An 18,230-nucleotide genomic window follows, 5' to 3' on the forward strand; every position below is an offset into this window, starting at 1 on the left:
AAAAAAAAAAAAAAAAATGTCCTCAGGCAGTGTGACCTACCAGTTCCCAACCCCTGGGAGCATCTTGTAGACCCCTTTGGGACTGGGGTCAAATCAGAGGGTAAAGCTAAGGCCCTCGATGTTTTCAGGAAGGCCAGGGTTCTCCCCAGTCTGAGGCTTTGGAGTCAAGAAGCTGGGGTGCTATGCTCCCATCAGGGTTATCCAGTACATTTGGGGGTGCCATAAGTCCTAGTCCACCCCCATAAGTCCTGGGGGTGCCCAGGAGCCTCGAGAAGCAGGTCAGGTGAGGTGCACAGCCAGCTCCTGGCTCCCAGCGATGCTGCCCCCACTCCCGAAAGGAGCCGTGCGTTGTTATGGTGATGGAAGGGCGGTGCTAAGCCAGGAAGGGCTTTGCCCATCTGACTAGAGTGAAAGCTCATTCCTGGGCCTGGGCTGGAGATCATGATAGGAATAGGCAATCTTACCGAGCATTTCCATACAGCAAGTGCAGTCCTAAGCACTTTGCATAAATCCGACCTCATTTAATCCTCCTAACAGCCCCATGAGGTAGGTACAATTATTATCTCTGGTTTGCTCGTGAGAGCCCCAGGGTGCAATTTGCCCCAGGCCACACAGCTAATAACCTGTTCAACCCAGGCTGTCTGGCTCCATAAAAAGTTTCCTAAGAATCTGCAGGTCAAATGGGTCACCATGTACCCGTCCAAAGTGGCTCTAGCTCCTGGCGGAAGCTGGTCTGCATACACTGAAACACACGCTAACGTGCACACACGCACTTCCCAGCCTGCTTCTGCCTCGCCGGGAATCAGATAAGCCATCGGTTTTTTCCTGCTTACCTGGCACAAGCTGACTTTGCAAGAGTGAGGCCAAGCTGGACAGCCAATGCCAACAGCACGCCAGCAAGGTATGCGTGGCAAGGTATACCCCACAGCACAATAGGCGGGCACAGGCAAAACCTCAAACTGCATCAGGCCTCTGGCTGCCAGGGGGCCCATCCCCTCCATGGCTGGTCCAGCTCAGACCCCAGACTCCCATACTGTCTGTTCTTTCCTCTCTCTTTAACACGACATCTTTTCCCAGGGAGCTGAAATTTCAGTGCGGGTGTGAATGACTGCCAGGCACACCCCAGACAAAAGTTCCTTTATTTTTTTGAGACAGTCTCACTCCATCAACCAGGCTGGAGTGCAGTGATGCAGTCTCGGCTCACTGCAGCTGCCTCCCGGGTTCAAGCGATTCTCCTGCCTCAGCTTCCCAAGTAGCTGAGACGACAGGCGTGGGCCACCACACCGGCTAATTTTTGTATTTTGGTAGAGATGTGGTTTTGCCATGTTGGCCAGACTGATCTTTAACTCCTGACCTGGTGATCCTCCTGCCTTGGTCTCCCAAAGTGCTGGGATTACAGGCGTAAACCACTACCTATGGCCACCAGGCAGTTCCGTTCTGGTTCCCTGGGAAGGCAGAGCTTACCTGCCTGAGTGGAGGGAGAAAAGAACTGGGGGAGATGTCGAGGCTCCTAGAGGGGCTCTGCCTGAGCACGGGGTTTGTAGTCAGCTGCACTCGGCTCTGAATCCCAGATCTGCCCCTGGCTAGCTGCCGTGGCCTTGGGCAATTTTCTTCCTCTCTTAGAACCTCAGTTCCCCATCTGTAAAGCAGAAGTGAGGCTGCCAGCAGGGTGGAATGAGAAGTTAAGTGTAATCAGGCTTGGCATATATCGGTTGCTGTGGTTAGCGGCCTGGTGAAGGTCCACCCAGGCGCCTTGTCTCCTAGTCTGGGCAGTGTGGGCAGCACTGCCAGCCTGCAGATGTGTTTTATTTGCCTTACATTTAGGTGAGTTGTCAACATTTTAAAACTGAAAAATTTAGCTGGGTGTAGTGGGTTGAACCTGCAGTCCCAGCTGCTGGGGAGGCTGATGTGGGAGAATCTCTTGAGCCCAGGAGTTCAAAACCAGCCTGGACAACATAGTGAGACTGTGCCTCAAAAATAAAGCCTGGAGTGGGGGGGATTTCCCACTAAAAATTGTTTTAAAAAGGATTTCCAGCTTCCCTTTGAAAGTTAGAAGATCTGGGGACAATGGCTTTGCATCCCCCACTCCAGCAGGAGTTGGAGCCAAGTCGGCTCTGCCCCTTCCCTCTGCTCCCACGCTTCCATTCACTGCTAGAACTTGTTGGCCCCTGGAACCACCCCTGCTCCTAAGCCTGGTAAGATAGACTTTGAATGAGCTACGGGACTTTTTTCTGTTTTGTTTTGTTTTTAATTAATTAATTTTTTTGAGATGGAGTTTTGCTCTTTCGCCCAGGCTAGAGTGAAGTGGCACAATCTCGGCTCACTGCAACCTCCGATTCCCAGGTTCAAGTGATTCTCCTGCTTCGGCCTCCTGAGTAGCTGGGATTACAGACATGTGCCACCACGACAGGTTAATTTTTGTATTTTTAGTATAGACAGTGTTTCACGATGTTGGCCAGGCTGGTCTTGAACTCCTGACCTCAGGTGATCCACCTGCCTCGGCCTCGCAAAATGCTAGGATTACAGGCGTGAGCCACCATGCCCAGCCAAGCTGGGAGATTAAGAGAGGTTAAGTGACTTGCCCAAACCCACACAGCCAGCAGTGGTAGAGCTGGGCCTGGCAGCCATTCCTGCTGCCCAGTCCAGCCCCTCTTCCATTAGCAATGAACCCTCATGCCATCTTCCCCATCACCCGTAAAACCTATAGGGCAAATCCTGTTACTGCCCCCACTCCACGGAGGAGGAGAGGGAGGCTCAGAGAAGGGCAGTGAATTGGCTCAAGGTCACCCAACCAGTGAGCAGGAAGCTGAGACCAAGCTGCAAGTGCTGGCAGCAGGTGCCCTTCTCAATGGCTTTGCTCACTGCCCCCAAGACTCCCTGACTCCATGTCACCTGGGATGGCCTCAGTGGGTTCCCGCTGGCAGCCTGAAGGTCTGCTAGGCAGAGGGACTGTGGCTTCCGATAGAAGAGGATGGCGACGAGGTACAGTGAGACCAGGGCAGCCTGTGACCGACCAGAGCATCCCTGGGGTCCAGACACACAGCAAAGAGCATAACATGGGGGCCAGAGTGCTCCAGACCCTCTGAGCTCCCAGACTGCACATGTCCTCCTGCAGTTCCTCCCCCGCAATCCGACCAGTTCTTCAGTCCCAAACCCCCAGACCCTAAACTGCACAGAGCTTACTCACTGAAAACAGCTCTAGGTTCCAATTTCGGCTCAATCATACCTACCTAGCAATAGCTCCTTACTGCTGCATGCATGTGGGCATAATGTGAGCTAAATGCTTAGCACTCTGCCTGGCTGTTGTAGGTACATGGTGTGGACCTGGTGATTCAATGGATTAATGGATTCCCCTTTTACAGATGAGGAAGCTGGGGACCCAGGTCACCTCGCATACGAGTAGCAACACTGGGATTGGTGCCAGGGTGCAATGGATCTGGGCCTGGGCTCTTGGCCACCATGCTGACTCCTGACCAGGCAGACCTTTTGGGGGAGATGGGTGGGAAGAGCCCCCGCTCCCCCTGGCTTTGCTGGAATCAGACCATGGCAGGGGCCCCCTCCTGGGCTTGTCAGAGAAATGGCTTTCCAAGAAAGCTGTGCCTCAGAAGGGGAAAGGGGCCTTCTGTCCCTGCCCTCTGCTCTACCCACCCCCCTTGCCCAGTGTCCTCGAATCATTCTCTGGCTAGTGAGGCAAAGGGAAGGATCAGGAGAGCCTCTCACCCTTCAGGCTGTGAGCCTCTTCGGGATCTGGAGGTTGAAACCTTTTCAAGTCCCCCTCCTCTGCTTTCTGAGATAACCGCATCCAGCTCCCACCCCCCAAACAGCCCACAGAAACCACAAGACAGGCTGGCTGGGAGGTGCTGGCTGCCATTTCTTGGGCACCTACTATGTGACTTGTGTTATCTCAGTACCTCGGCCCTCCAAGGGGGCTGTTACCCTGCTCCTTGTACTGGAGAGGAAACTGAGGCACATGAAATGACTTGTCCAGTCACCAGAGCTGACAAGTGTTAGAGTCCAGGTCTGAAACCCAGGCTGGGAGCCCCTGCTCTGCAGAGCTGCTGAAGAAAGCTTTCAGAATTCAGAGTGGGGAGGCTGGGGGCTTGGGGACTTGTCCTGATCCTTCTTCACACTGGCTGTGATAGCTTGGGTAGGTCTCCTGCCCTCTCTGAGCCTCTGTTCCCGCATTTCTAATAGGAAGCGCTAGCGCTGCTATCACCCCCTGAGAAAACTGTCACCCCCTGATGGGGGAAGGAGCTGACATTCCATGGTGCAGCTTTTCCAGGCTTTTGAGAATGGAGGAGAGCGGCACACAGTCTCTCTGCAGCCCCTGGAAAAGGGCTCCCAGGATGGCCAGCTCAGGGCCAGGCTCCCGGCCCCCTACCTCCCTCCCCCGACTTCAATCCAAATCTACAGCCTTGAGGCCCTGAGTCCCGGCAAGCTTCCTCCCCTGCCCCACCATACCCCTCTCCTAAGCAGCAGTGGCAAAGGTTCCAAGGAGCCTCTGGAAAGCCCCCCACTCAGGCCAGTGACACCAGAGGCTGGGGGTCATATCTGGCTCTTCACACAGCCAGGGCCTCCTTGGGAAGGGGTGCAACGTTCCCCTCCACATTGGGACGGTTCCCGCAGACCCAGAGCTCCTGCCTCGGGAACCCCCAGAGTGTATGAGGATCTGAGTGTGTGGAGGGGGTGTGAAGCCAGAGCAGAGGCAGTGAGGACAGTCAGGGCGCTGAATGTGAAAGTGAGGGGCGTGTGTGCAGCGTGGGCGAGGGGAGGCGTGTAAATGGCGGGGTGAGTCGCGTGTGTGCACACGCGGGGCGGGCGTACAGGGCACGATTCGATGCGCAGTGCGCGGAGTGGCTGGGCCGGGTAAGGGCGCCCAGCGTGCGCTGTGCCCGGCATTCGTTCGTGTGCAAGCGCGGCGCGGGGGTGCAGGCGCTCGGAGTGCGTGGGGCTCTGTGGTCCCGGGCCCGGGGTCGGAGGAGGGGGCTGCGTGTGTCCGCGATCAGAGTGCGATTCCGGCCGCGCGCGGGGGTCTGCAAGCTGTGTACTCACCGGGGCTCCGCGGAGGGGCAGCTGCTCTGGTTGGACTCCGGCTCCCGGCACGCCTCCTGCAGCGCGCACGCACCCGCGCCTAGCCCGGCCGCCGGCGGCAACGCCACCCCTGCAGTGTCGCCGGGCGCCCGCCTCCGAGGAGCGCGGCGCGGGCCGGGGGCTCGGCCGGGCCGGGGCGGGGGACTGGAGCTGCGCCGCAGTCCGGGCACGCTCCCAGGAGCCAGCCGCGCGCTTCCTCGCGCTCTCCCGCTCGCCCGCCCGCTCCCTCTTTAATTTAAAGTGACAAGCTCGAGCGCTGTCTCTGCTCCCGGGGTCCGAGCCGGAGATCCCCAAGCGCGCTCGGGATCCAGGGACGCCCTGAGGCCAAGCCCAATCCCTCGCTCCCAGGCCTGGGGACAGGGGCGGGTGGAGACGTGCCCACAGGCCTCTAAGAGGCAGGCCGAGCGCTGGGCGCAGAGCCAGCAGCCCTGAGTTCTAACCCCAGCCTCCGCGCCCCGGGTTATCCTGTTCCCTTTCTAGGCCTGAGTTTCTTTACCTTAAAAATGGACCCGATACTGCGCACCTCCGGGAGCCAAAGGAAACGGAGCGACAGGAGGCGCAGCTGAAAGTTTCCCCTTTTCTGAATGAATAATTATACCCTCCCACCACGACTGAGCTGTAACTGTAGGTCAGCTCTGTGCTGGTGCCTTACAACGTCATCTCAGTCCTCGCCGTGGCCTAATCTGGTGGAGGTGACTCCATTTTTTACATGAAGAAACAGGCTCAGAGAGGCGACCAAGGTCACAGAGCCAAAGGTCAGAGCCAGAACTTGAACCCAGGTCTGTGTGACTTCAGACTCCATACCCTTAACCACTAAGGGGTCATGCTTTCTCTCCCAAAGGAATGAATGAATCATTCAGGAGATATTTATGACGCCCCAACAGGGGCTGGGCACAGTGCCAGGTGTGGGCGATCTTCCATCTTCCGGGAACAGGGGACAGGTCCCTCCCTGCCCGCGCAGTCTGGCAGTGAGGCATGGCTTGCATTGGGAGGGGCTGGGTGCAGGGGAAGGTGCCACGTGTTGTGGGCACACTAACCAGGGGAGCAGGCTGGGTGGACACCTGGGGAGACCTCTCCAATGATCTGGGGTGGAGTGAGGAAGAGGGCAGAGGGTCCCAGATGGGGAGCGAGTGTGCAAGGGTGGCAGTGCTTCCTGGCTTATCCACAGCCTGGGCCTTTAGAGCTGAGGGCAGCCTGTGGGCACTGCCCTCTCAGTGAGGCTAGGTCTGTGCTGGCCTGGTGCAGAGCAGGCATCCTTGGTCTAGAAGACAGGACACTGGGGAACCCTGGAAAGAGAGCTGCATCTTACCCTCACCCAGAGGGGGCGCTTTTGCCTTCATCTCATTTCCTGGGCCTGGAACAGAACAAAGAGAAAGGGCATTACTGGGGGAGGGGACAGGGGGCCGCCTGGTTAATGGGCCCTGAGCTTTTACTGCCATTTCCCATGTAACTCAACATTGGCAGCCAGCGGCAGCTTTGGTATGATTGAGTCCATTTTCTTCTCAGGACACCCAGGCCTGGGGAATGAATGGCAGAGTTCCTGGTTTGGAAGGAAGTTGGGAGTCAGACACACCATTGGGGCATAAAAGGGGCAGACTCTAATAGGGGATTCTACCCGAGCAACAAAAGACAAAGTTAAGGCCGGGCACAATGGTTAAAGCCTGTAATCCCAGCACTTTGGGAGGCTGAGGCAGGTGGATCACTTGAGTCCGGGAGTTCGAGACCAGCCTGGCCAACATGGTGAAACCCTGTCTCTACTAAAAATACCTGTTGTCCCAACTATTCAGGAGGCTGAGGCAGGAGAATTGCTTGAAGCTGGGAGGTGGAGGTTGCAGTGAGCCGTGATCGAGCCATTGCACTGCATCCTAGGTGATAGTGCAATTTTTAAAAAAGGCATTTTAAAATGGCATAGTGCCATTTAAAAAAAAAGGCACAGTTGAGGCTGGTCCAGTTCTGGTGTCACCCTGGGAGCTGATGCAGGAGCGGGAGTGAGCTTGACATGAGATTTTGTCAATTTCATATTGAACACCCTTCAATGATCAGAAAATTGTTCACGGGTGCACCAAAAGACAAGACTACAGGACTAGAATGTGTACAGTAGCCCCAAACAGGAGACCACAAATGCCCATCATTAATCAAATGCATAGATGCGTTGTGGTGTAGCAACACAATGGAAGACTGTGCAACGAGGAAGAGAAGCAAAACCACAACCACTGATGAAAAGTGGGTGAACCAGCCAGGCACAGTGGCTCACGCCTGTAATCCTAGCACTTTGGGAGGCCGAGGTGGGTGGATTGCTTGAGCTCAGGAGTTCGAGACCAGCCTGGGCAACATGGTGAAACCCCGTCTCTACTAAAATATACAAAATTAGCCTGTATGGTAGCACGTGCCTATAATCCCAGCTACTGGGGAGGCTGAGGCAGAAGAATTGCTTGAGCCCGGGAAGCAGAAGTTGCAGTGAGCCGAGATCACGCCACTGCACTCCAGCCTGGGTGACAGAATGAGACTCCATCTCGGAAAAAAAAAAAAAAAATGTAGGTGAATCTCGCAAACGTACTGCCGAGCAAAAGAAGCCGGGAACAGAGAACACTGCTGAGTGGTTCCATTTATAGGAGGTTCAAAGTCAAGCAAAACTACTCTGTGCATGGGACTCTGCTCCCCATGGGGGTGGTGACTAGAGGGGCCTATGGGAGGATGCTGGGGTGCTGGCCACGTTCTGGTTTTGATCTCAGTGCCCATCTCCTGGGTGTGTTCACTTTGTGAAAACTCATGGCATTGTGCACTTGTGATTTGTACACTTGTGATTCATACACTTTTCTGGATGCCTGATATGCTTCAGTACAATTTACAGAAACAAAAACATCTCCTGTGGCTGCATGCTGCACTGGAAATCGAAGCCAAACTCCTTTCTGGGGCCCACAAGACCCTGCTGGCCTCTCTGAACTTTCATGCCACCATCCCTCTCACCTGCCGAGCTCCTGCCTCCTGGGCCTTCTGGCCTTCCTGACGCCAGCCAAGCCATTTTCCGCCTCAGGGACTCTCCCTTGCTGGTCCCTCTGCCTAGAGTGTTTTCCCTGCTCTCACCATTTTCCTCCATCTTCTGTGCATCACATCCTACATAGGTCACCTCCTCTGAGATGCCTTCCTGACTTCCCTGCCTGGAGGAGCCCCTTCACCCCAACTCATGTCTCCCACACCACATTGTTTTCCTTCAAAACACCAGGCAAAGGCCAGGCATGGTGGCTCAAGCCTGTAATCCCAGCACTTTGGAAGGCCAAGGCGGGCAGATCACTAGGTCAGGAGTTCGAGACCAGCCTGGCCAACATAGTGAAACCCTGTCTCTACTAAAAACACAAAAATTATTCGGGCATGATGGCACATGCCTGTAGTCCCAGCTACTCAGGAGGCTGAGGCAAAAGAATCACTTGAACCTGGGAGGTGGAGATTGCGGTGAGCCGAGATCATGCCATAGCACTCCAGCCTGGGCAACAGAGTGAGCCTCCATCTCAAAATAAATAAATAAATAAAAACAAAACACCAGCCAAAATCTGCAATGATTTTTATCTATTTACAGTTCATTTTCTGCATTCCCCACTAGACAAATCACAAACACATCGGCACACTTACTATGGATCAACTGCTCTTCTGACACCATAGTAAGGTGCTGAATCCTCACCCCAAGCCCATGAGGAGGTACTGTTCTGAGCCGCATTTTACAGTCGAGGTTGTTGGGGTTCAGAGATGTTATGTCATTTGCTCACAGTCACACAGCTGGAAAGCAGTGGAGCCAGAATTTGAACCTAGGCAGCTTGGCTCCTGAGTCCCTGCTCTTAACCCTACCTACACTTTGACAGACTTTGTCTCTCTTCTTCCTTGTAGTATATCTGGGATGGTCCCTGGCACACCTTACGTGCTCAATAAATGTTTGTTGGGTGAATGAATAAATGAATGAATGAACTGCTACAGGATAGGAGTGGAGGGGCTCGGGGGAGCCTGGACCTCAGTGTGGGTGATAAGGAGAAGGGGCCTGCTGTGGTGTCTGGAGACTAGCAAGGTCATCAGGGAGCTGACAGCATTGGAAGCTCTGAGGCAGCTGGAAAGACCTGCAAGCTATGGTCAGGGCCAAGGCTCCTGCGTAAGTCTGTCCACCTTCAGCCTCCCTTAAGGACCCTGCAAGGCACAGAGGCTATTCCCTGAGAGGCCCCTACCTTGAGGGTCCACATCTTGCCTGGGGTCCCTACCAGCATGCCAGCCCCCTGGCAGGTGATGCTGCTCAACAGGTGCCCAGGTTGAAGTGGCCCCTGAGAATTGACATGAATCACCTGCCTCTGGCCAGAGATTCCCTGGACCTTTGGAACTTCCCCAGGACTAGGAAGCTTCCAGGTGACTTTGAGTCTAGGTTGTGACTGGGAGACCCGTCAGTAAAGGCCATAGCCCTGTGTCACCATCCCCTTCGAGCCTGCCCTCCAGTCCCCACGCTCCAGTCACTGGAGCCAGAGAAATCACTGCTTCCTGGTCATCTTCTTCACCGGCCTGTTCTGGTGGGTTGGTCACAGCTGCGTCCGTCTACCTGAAGTAGGCCTGCTTGCACCATCTCCCAGCGGAGCCCCTACTCATCCTTCCTTGGCCTCTGGGACAGACACTTGGGACCAGCTCCTGAAGAGCAGGGCAGCTTAGGGGAGGCCTCACCCTGAGGTCTGGACTGAAACACGCTCCGTCTCAGCCCCACAGGGATGTTGTGCATGGAGTCAGCGACACTTACGGGTGGGTGAAGAGATTAGAAAGGAAAGGCCCCCAAGGTCACACAGCTGGACCCTAAGACCAGTGCTCCAGCAAATGGCTTGTCACTTTTTTTTTTCTTTTTTTTTTTTTTTAAGGCAGGATCTCACTCTGTTGCTCAGGCTGAAGTGCAGTGGCACAAAGACAGCTCACTGCATCCTTTACCACCCAGGCTCAGGTGATGCTTTCACCTCGGCCTCCTGAGTACAGGAGGGATTACAGGCTCTTGCCACCACGCCTGGCTAATTTTTTGTATTTTTGTAGAGACAGGTTTTGCAACGTTGACCAGGCTGGTCATGAACTCCTGGGCTCGTGATCTTCCCTCCTTGGCCTCCCAAAGTGGTGGTGTTATGGTTTAACTATGTCTGCACCCACATCTCATCTTGAATTGTAGCTCCCATAATTCCCACGTGTTGTGGGAGGGACCCAGTGGGAGTCATTGAACCATGGGGGTGGTTCCTCCATACTGTTCTCGTGGTAGTGAGTAAGTCTCACGAGATCTGATGGTTTTATAAACGGAAACCCCTCTCCGCTTGGCTCTCGTTTTCTCTCTTGTCTGCCACTGTGTGAGATGTGCTTTTCACCTTCCGCCATGATTGTGAGGCCTCCTCAGCCGTGTGGAACTGTGAGTCCTTTAAACCTCTTTCTTTATAAATTACCCAGTTTGGGTGTTTCTTTATTAGCAGCATGAGAATGGACTAATACAGTGGGGATTACAGGCGCTGAGCCGCTGCACCTGGCCTCAGTGCTCCACTTTCCAGGCCCTGGCTCAGCTCACCAGCCACCTGTCTGCCCTGTGCATCCCGCAGGCTCAACTGTTTCACTTTTGCTTTTCTTTTTCAAGAGACAGTCTTGCTCTATCACTCAGGCTCGAGTGCGGTGGCAAGATCACGGCTCACTGCAGCCTCGAATTACAGGGCTCAAGCCCTCCTTCCACCTCAGCCTCCTAAGTAGCTGGGACTACAGGCACGTGTCACCATGCTCAGCTAATTTTTTTCTTTGTCTTTTTGGTACTGCTCCTTGTGGAGCAGTGTACCCAGAGTAGCCAGCCCAGCTATTTAAAAAAAAAATTTTTTTTTTTTTTTTGAGACAGAGTTTTGTTTTTGTCCCCCAGGCCGGAGTGCAGTGGTGCAATCTCAGCTCACTGCAACCTCTGTCTCCCAGGTTCAAGTGATTCTCCTGCCTCAGTCTTCTGAGTAGCTGGGATTATAGACATGCACCACCACGCCCGGCTAATTTTTTGTATTTTTAGTAGAGACGGGGTTTCACCATGTTGGTCAGGCTGGTCTCGAACTCCTGACTTTAAGCGATCCGCCTGCTTCAGCCTTTCAAAACGCTTGGATTACAGCTGTGAGCCACCCCACCTGGCCTTTCAAAATCTTTTTGTCATGGCTGGGACCGGTGGCTCATGGCTGTAATCCCAGGGCTTTGGGAGGCCGAGGTGGGCAGATCACAATGTCAGGAGTTTGAGACCAGCCTGGCCAACATGGTGAAACCCCGTCTCTACTAAAAATACAAAAAATTAGCTAGGCGTGGTGGCAGGCACCTATAATCCCAGCTACTTGGGAGGCTGAGGCAGGAGAATTGCTTGAACCTGGGAGACAGAAGTTGCAATGAGCCGAAACTGTGCCACTGCATTCCAGCCTGGGCAACAACAGAGTGAGAATCTTTCTAAAAAAACTTGTGTGTGTGTGCTAACATTGCTGGTAGCTCTGCCTCCCAAAGTATATGGATTATCGGTGTGAGCCACCACACCTGGCCTTAACTCTTTCACTTTTGGAGATGCTCAGAGTAATGCTCTGGGGTCAGGATGACATGAACTTGAATTACCATCTGGGCCAATGGCTTCCCTTCCCTGAGCTAAATGCCCTCCATCTGTAAAAGAGGGACGAAGCTGTTCTCACTAATGAGGTTGGTGGACCATTAAAGGGGCTTATGTCTTGTGTATAGCAAGTCATCAGCCAATGAGAGCTGCAGCGATTACCCTCGCCACATCTTTTCTTTGAAATAATAACAGAATTTATATAATATTTGACATTGTGCAATGTGCTTTCTTACTTATGACCTCATGTAATCCTCATGGCATTGCTGCTGTTGGGGCAGACGATCCCATTTTATGAGATAACTGAGGCTGGGCACAGAGAACTTTCCAGAGCTCCCAGGCAGAGCCAAAGTTTCCCCTGGGGCAGTGGAAACTTCTAGGGGGAAGTCTGAACAGCTGAGGGCCTCTTGGGAATGGCTGCATGGGCATGGGCGTGAGCATGGAAGGACAGGGAGCCTGGCCAGGTTTGTGGGCCACAGCCAGCCAGCCAGGCACCTAGGCTCCTCTGGGTTCTCAGACACCAAAACCACGCCTCCCTGCTGCCTCTATTTGAGTCAAAACAGCCTTGGGGCCTGCCTGCTACCCCTACCCCCACCCCACTGTGATCCCTCAGCCCCTTATTGTCCAGTCTGGGTTTCACCCACAAGGCCCCAAGCTTCCACCGGCTACCAGTTACTGGGTCCCCTGCCTGGCTCACAGGCAGGCCTCAGTGCCTGGCAGAGGGCAGCCTGGCAGGAGCGGCTTCTACAACCCTCTCCAGAGAAGCTGGTGCTGGGAGTGTCAGCGAAGCCAGCCCATAGATCTGTGGGCCCTCACCCATGCCCGCCCCCATACTCAGCACCCCCAGCCATCTGCTCTGGGTGCACTGCTTGGATTCCAGTCATCAAATCCATGAACAAGATCTTCACTCCTCCCAGTGAGCATTTTCCATGGGGACGTGGAGGTGAAGGGGACACCTCCCTGACCACGGACACATCTACACATATCTAGGCTGATGGGATGGTTGTAGCGGGTTGACTTGTGACCCCCCCAAAAAGATGTATCTGAGTCCTAACCCCTAGCACTTGCGAATGTGATGTTTTTCGGGAATAAGGTCTTTGCAGATGTAATTAAGTGAAGGATCAAGATGTAATCGCTGTAGATTTAGGGTGGGTTCTGCATGCAATGGCTGGTGTCCTTATAAGAAAGAAAACAGGGACATCACAGTCACGAAGGCACAGAGAGAAGAAGGCCACGTGGAGATGTAGGCAGGGACTGGAGTTATGAAACCCTCGGCCGGGGAACACCAAGGGTTGCTGGCAGCCCCTGGAAGCTGGAAGGGAGGCCTGGGACGGATTCTCCCCGAGAGCCTCTGGAGGGAACCAGCCTGCCAACACCTTGATTCTAGGCTCTGGCCTCCAGAACTGTGAGAATTAATTTCTGGTTTTGTAAGCTGCCAAGTTTGCAGGAATTTGTCATGGCAGCCCCAGGAAAGGAATGCAGACGGCATTAGCCCCAGCCTGTGCTAAGCTCGGTGAGCAGACTGCAGCAGAGTGGAGGGCAGGGAGGCCCTGCCCTGGGGGCTGCACTTGACAGGGGCCTGCAACCTCGCAGGAAGACACACAGATGAGAGGATCCATTCAGTAATGAGGTAACTGGCTAGTGGGGCCCCAGACCAGGGAGGAGGTTTGTGGGCCAGGAGCCTAGAAAAATGAACGGGAAGGGCTCAAGGACCAAAGGCCTTGCGCGTCAGGATTGGGGGTTGGGACAAACAGGAGAGAGGCAGGAGCCCTGGCTGAAGACCAGGAAAGCCCAGACGCTCACTCAGCTCCTGGAAGAGCTGCAGGGAGAAAGGAGAGAAGGTGCAACCCTGCAGGGCCCAGAGAACCATGCCCTGAGGAAGCTACAGGAAGGCAGGTGTCAACTCCGCAGACACAAGAACTTGGCATGCCCAGAGCCCCCACAGTGAAAATGACCGTGAGATGGGGCAAGCTCCCCATCAAGGGAGATATGTAAATAAGATGCCTGGTAGGGACCCTAGCCCCAACTAAGTTTCATTATGGGTGGTCCCTAAAGACTCCTTTGCAACCTGAGACCCTTCATGCTGCCTGGCTGGGCTGCTCCTCCCCACTCTGTGTCAATTACACTGAATTGATCTGCCTCAAGCCACGTACATCCACTTTCCTTCTGGACTCTGGGGCCTGCACCTGTGAAGACATGGACTCACCCCTGGAGACCCAGAACTCAGGAATAACAGGCAGCTTCCCAACCCCCTTCCAAGGGAAAGGATGACCCCCCAGGTCTCAAAAGCCTCATCTCTTCATGGTCCCCTCCCTTTGAAGGGAGACCTTCTAGATGAGTGAGACCCTGAAATGATACCTGAAAAGTGATAGCTCTTAGCATTTTAAGGTTGATAGAGAACCAGCCCCAGTGCTGACTTCAAGGTCCTTTTGCTGACATTTATAAGTACTTTACGATGCTTTTTTTTTTTTTTTTTCTTTAATAGGCATGGTGGCTCATGCCTGTAATCCCGGCACTTTGGGAGGCTGAGGTGGGTGGATCATGAGGACAGGAGTTAAAGACCAGCCTGGCCAAGATGGTGAAACCCCATCTCTACTAAAAATACAAAAATTAACCAGGCATGGTGTTGGGCGCCTGTAATCCCAGGTACTCAGGAGGCTAAGGCAGAGAATTGCTTGAACCCGAAAGGTGGAGGTTGCAGTGAGCCAAGATCACACCACTGCACTCCAGCCTAGGTGACAGAGCAAGACTCTGTCTCCAAAAAATTAAAAAAAATATATGTATATATACACATATACATACATATATATAGGCACTTTACATTTTCAGAGGGATACTGATCTGAGGGCCAATGAATGAGACAGATCCTACCCTCCTGGACTCATAATCTGATGGAAGAGGCCAACTCATAGCCAAGGAGTTACAAGGCAGTGTGATGTGGCAGCACAAAGTTTGGATAGCTCACTCAGTCTGAGCGGGGAGGGCTTCAGAGAGGGCTTCTTGGAGGAGGTGACTTGTATTTATTAATTTTTTTTTAATTTTATTTTTTGAGATGGAGTCTCACTCCGTTGCCCAGGATAGAGTGCAGTGGTATAATCTCAGCTCATTGCAACTTCCACCTCCTGGGTTCAGGCAATTCTCCAGCCTCAGCCTCCTGAGTAGCTGGAATTACAGGCACGCGCCACCACGCCTGGCTAATTTTTGTATTTTTAGTAGAGACGGGGTTTTGCCATGTTGGGCAGGCTGGTCTCGAACTCCTGACCTCAGGTGATCCACCCTCCTCGGCCTCCCAAAATGCTGGGATTACAGGTGAGGGTCACCGTGCCTGGCCGGAGGTGACTTTTAAACCAAGATCTGAAAGATGATTAGGCACCAGCCAAGCGAGGCAGGTGGGAAAAGGCAGTCCAAGTGAAGGAAACTGGGCAGACCCCAGGAGCAGCTGTGGGAGTGTTTTCTTGGCCTACTGCTTCAGACCCAGTGTGGAAAGAGCCTACAATGCCTGACACCTGGGGAAAATTGTCAGCTTCCAAATAAGAAAATCAAAAGAAAAGAAAAAAGAAAAGAATCAGGGAGGCTGAGGTCAGGATTTCGAGACGAGCCTGGCCAACATAGTGAAACCCCATCTCTACTAAAATTACAAAAATTAGCCAGGCATGGTGGCATGCACCTGTAGTCCAAGCTGCTCGGGAGGCTGAGTAGGAGAACTGCTTGAACCTGGAAGGCAGAGGTTATAGTGAGCCGAGATCATGCCACTGCATACCAGCCTGGGCAACATAGTGAGACTCCGTCTCAAAAAAAAAAAAAAAAAAAAAAAAAAAAAAAAAAAAAAAAAAAAAAGCAGGCTGGGCACGGTGGCTCACACCTGTAATCTCAGCACTTTGGGAGGCTGAGGTAGGCAGATCACCTGGGGTCAGGAATTCGAGATTAGCCTGACCAACATGGCAAGACCTTGTCTCTACTAAAAGTACAAAAATTAGCTGGGAATGGTGGCACTTGCCTGTAATCCCAGCTGCTCGGGAGGCTGAGGCAGGAGAATCACTTGAACCCCAGAGGCGGAGGCTGCGGTGAGCTGAGATTGTGCCATTGCATTCCAGCCTGGGTGACAAGAGCAAAACGGTCTCAAAGAAGAAGAAAAGAAAATCAAAGTTAATATATGTATATTTTATTATTTCATTTCATTTTGTTAGAGATGGGGTCTCATTATGTTGCCCAGGCTGGATTCAAACTCTTGGGCTCAAGAGGTTCTCCCCCCTCAGCCTCCCAAGTAGCTGGGGCTACAAGGAGGTTCCACTGTTAATATTTGATTGTTGGAAATAGATGCTCGGTGCCACAAGGAAAAATTAGCAGTGAGACAAAGGAACTTTCAGCAATGCAATTTTTACTTCCTGGACTGCAGGAAGGGAACTCTTACTAGCCATTTTGCCATGAGAATACAATGAACAAGGGGAAACACACAAATTTCTTTCTTTCACATTTGGGGTCGTCCTTACTGCTGTGTCTGATCTCTGTTGGCTGGAGCCAGAGCTCACAATCTAAACTAAAACCTGATTGGCTAAAAACTTAAAACTTTTCTAAACAGGTAAAAGCAACGGAGAGCTGGGACATGCCTGTGAGCACATCCAGCACAGATATCTTTGTTGAAGTACAAGGACATAGAGTGTACTAAGTGCCTGTAAACATGGCACGTCTAATAGCTACATAGTTAACAAAGTCATTAGCACACTTTAACAAGAAAGGAATTTTTCCACTTCCCACATTGATAATGCACAAATACGTCATCAACTAGTATACCGTACCCTGAACATAGTATGATAAAGAATTCTACTTACTACGAAATGCGATGTGTGTTTGTGTATTATGTGACATATTTGTGTGGCATGCTGTGGGATGAGGCCTTTAGGAGAAAGAAGACTCAGGCCCTAGGCAAAGTCTTAAATGGCTCTGACCCTAAAATTCTTTCTCCACTTTCACAGGCCTGGAATTCCTTTGGTTCAATTTGTTCTAGGAGTCGAGACAAAAAATGGTGTGGGCACCATCCCCCAAAAAAACCTCTGTAAACACAGGGCAACCAGAAGAACCACAGGAATGAACACATCCACTGACCCAACCCCTCCCCAGGCCCTGAGCCACAGCTGGAAGCTGCCCTTTCCCAGGTTGCCCAGGGACAGGTCCCAGGGCCTCACTGGCATAAGCAGGATGTAGGGCAGCCACAAAAGGCATTTGGAGGTGGTGGCAGGTGTCACCAGCAGGGTCCTGGGCAGCCAGCTAACACGAAGCCGGAATAGTCCTGGCAAGATGAAAGGGCATGAGCTCAGGGTTGGGCACAGAGCCCAGGGATGATGGGGGGGGGGACCCGAGGGTTACTGGGGCTTGGCGACATCATGCTGTCCACTGTCTGGACACTACCCCCATTTTGGCTGCAGTCTCTCCTGCCCGGCCCTTGGGGCCCAGCATATGAGAGCTGGAGGCTGGATTTGGGCAAGGTGGCTAGCTCCAGAAGTCATACTGTCACCACCTGCCTCACCATGAGGGAGTCTGGGAGAGAAATGGCACAGATGTTGCTGTGGGGCAGAGTGGATGGGTGGCGATGCTGTTTCAGGGTAATTCCTAGGACTCAGTTGTGTCTTTCTAGCCTTGGAGGGACAAAATATTTTCTCTACATGTCTCCGTAAGCCAGAAATCAAAGATCAGATGGGTTCAGAGTTTTCTCACCTGTCACTTCAGCCTCTTGTCTGGCTATCACTGTCCTTGGGCCATAGACTTTAACCTTCTGCCACCACCATGCCCTACTCACTGTTTCTCGCACACACTTTTATTTATTTATTTAAATTTTTCTTTTCTTGCATTTTAGGTTTTGGGGTACATGTGAAGAACATGCAAGATTGTTGCATAGGTACACACATGGCAGTGTGATTTGCTGGCTTCCTCCCCATCACCTATATCTGGCATTTCTCCCCATGGTATCTCTCCCCAACTCCCCAACCCCCACTGTCTCTCCCCTATTTCCCCCTGGCAGACCCCAGTGTGTGATGCTCCCCTCCCTGTGTCCATGTGTTCTCATTGTTTAACACCCGCCTATGAGTGACAACATGCGGTGTTTGATTTTCTGTTCTTGTGTCAGTTTGCTGAGAATGATAGTTTCCAGGTTCATCCATGTCCCTACAAAGGACAAGAACTCATCATTTTTTATGGCTGCATAGTATTCCATGGTGTATATGTGCCACATTTTCCCTGTCCCGTCTATCATTGATGGGCATTTGGGTTGGTTCCAGGTCTTTGCTATTGTAAACAGTGCTGCAATGAACATTTGTGTACATGTGTCCTTATAGCAGAACGACTTATAATCCTTTGGATATATACCCAGTAATGGGATTGCTGGGCCAAATGGAATTTCTATTTCTAGTTCCTTGAGGAATTGCCACACTGTCTTCCACATGGTTGAACTAATTTACACTCCCACCAACAGTGTAAAAGTGTTCCTATTTCTCCACATCCTCTCCAGCATCTGTTGTCTCCAGATATTTTAACGATCGCCATG

At 52.6% G+C, this 18,230-nt stretch overlaps 1 protein-coding gene across 3 annotated transcripts in view; it reads right to left on the reverse strand.

Annotated features, from left to right (window-relative positions):
* SYT12 (synaptotagmin 12) overlaps nt 1–5,797 on the reverse strand; it is a 27,367-nt gene extending 21,570 nt beyond the window's left edge. The window contains exon 1 of one of the 3 annotated variants that reach the window (XM_037741556.1): nt 5,588–5,797. The gene's annotated coding sequence lies outside the window, so the exon portion shown is untranslated. Of the gene's footprint in view, nt 1–1,464; nt 1,555–5,052; nt 5,164–5,587 lie in introns of those variants that run through there. The other 2 variants (XM_017537390.2, XM_037741557.1) reach the window with 2 other exon arrangements.
* Nucleotides 5,798–18,230: the final 12,433 nt, after the last annotated feature.

Source organism: Cebus imitator, unplaced genomic scaffold, assembly GCF_001604975.1.
Source record: "Cebus imitator isolate Cc_AM_T3 unplaced genomic scaffold, Cebus_imitator-1.0 Scaffold102, whole genome shotgun sequence".
Classification (NCBI taxonomy): Eukaryota; Metazoa; Chordata; class Mammalia; order Primates; family Cebidae; genus Cebus; species Cebus imitator.